The sequence below is a fragment of the Lipomyces chichibuensis genome (genome assembly GCF_038497645.1).
Source record: "Lipomyces chichibuensis strain CBS 12929 unplaced genomic scaffold V1513scaffold_135, whole genome shotgun sequence".
In the NCBI taxonomy this organism is placed as follows: Eukaryota; Fungi; Ascomycota; class Lipomycetes; order Lipomycetales; family Lipomycetaceae; genus Lipomyces; species Lipomyces chichibuensis.
The window spans coordinates 1-1,387 of record NW_027117587.1 but is presented as its reverse complement, the minus strand read 5'-3'; the positions used below and the strand labels follow the sequence as shown (position 1 = coordinate 1,387).

The following is a 1,387-nucleotide window of genomic DNA, read 5'->3' as shown; positions in this document are numbered from 1 at the left end:
GGCTGATACGCGCTCTGCGCATTTGATGCATCATGTATGACACAACATACAAGTCATTGTTTTAGCAAGTCTCCCCGGAAAATAGCAACTCCAATTGAAGCGTTTACAATCCACAAGCCCGGAATTCCCGAAGAGCACGTCTGAAAGTTTCAGCTTACTCTAGGAGTTCAGGGACTTGTAATGTAAAATAAAGCTAGTCTCAAAGCGGAATAGTCAGTCCGAAATTCGAAATCCGAAATCCGCGAATGAAGTTACGCCTCTTTTAAACCTGCTAAGATAATTAGTGAATCTATGTTCACTTCAAGAACCAACAATTGGCATTATTTTAGGAGAGCACAAATTCAATCCACATGCGCTTGCCTTAGTTGCAATATGGCTATTACGACTGAATTGATTTCGTTACAAAAAGCATTGTCCTCTAGTAGCATTCGACAGAAGTTCATTACTGGAAAGATGCATACCGCAAGACTAAAAGCCACAACAACTTTTACCCGACCCCAACACTTCACAGTCGCCTTGATATAGCGTTGTATTTGTAGGGTGGCCACCCATGGACTAGAAACGAGAACTTGGTGCCTAAAACGAGCGGATTTGTTGAAGATTAAATATTACAATCGAGAAGCAGGCTCGCTTATAAACAATTGCCCTCTACAAGAGGGCCACTGAAGAGCACAAGAAAATCAGGTAGACCTCGCACCTTGGGGATGCACCTTGTCGGAAAGAGGGGCAAGAAACTAAGCTTGACAATTCCGAGCATAACAGCCGACGCTAGGGACAGCAGCGGACCAGAAGCGAGAAGGCGCCAAGTGGCTACGGAATGCCCTAACCCGCAACAGGGAGGGTTGGCTAAGAAGCTGCTGTATTTTTCCTGGTGTCGCTTGCGATGTCCTAACACACATGTACAACATATCTTATTTCAATAATGGCCTGTGGTCCTTTACTCTCACTCATGGAAGTATTTATATAAATGGGTTATACTTCTGCAGTCTTCCCATTGCTTTCGGCCACATAGTTTCGAAAAAGCTAATCGTAATTTTCCCGTCTTGACATCCGCAGTTGAGACTACCGTTGACATATCGTGATAGTCGTGCGTAAAGTAGCATATTATATTGTGTCTAAAATCATACTTGAGCGATCAGGTAGTGGGTTTCAAGGGCAAGGGTTGTCAGCTGAGATTAGGTTGCACAACTGTAGAAAACAATGGGTTCTAATCGATTAGAATTTATCCCGAGGTAAGCTAATCTCCAAAATCATGCTGAAATAGAACAACATCCAGCAACAACATTTTTCACTTTAGACCGTAAATTAAATCCGTTCTTTGCTATGATTATAGGATAATTATTATGTAAGATAATTAATGGCGCGGCGGCGCCTTCAGCCTTCACCG

At 42.9% G+C, this 1,387-nt stretch overlaps 1 protein-coding gene across 1 annotated transcript in view; it reads right to left on the bottom strand.

Annotated features, from left to right (window-relative positions):
• Positions 1 to 166, bottom strand: part of V1513DRAFT_53399 (major facilitator superfamily domain-containing protein) — a gene marked incomplete at its 3' end in the record, with an annotated part of 1,683 nt that extends 1,517 nt beyond the window's left edge. The window contains exon 1 of the mRNA XM_066900534.1: positions 1 to 166. This exon is cut by the window's left edge and continues 283 nt beyond it.
• Positions 167 to 1,387: the final 1,221 nt, after the last annotated feature.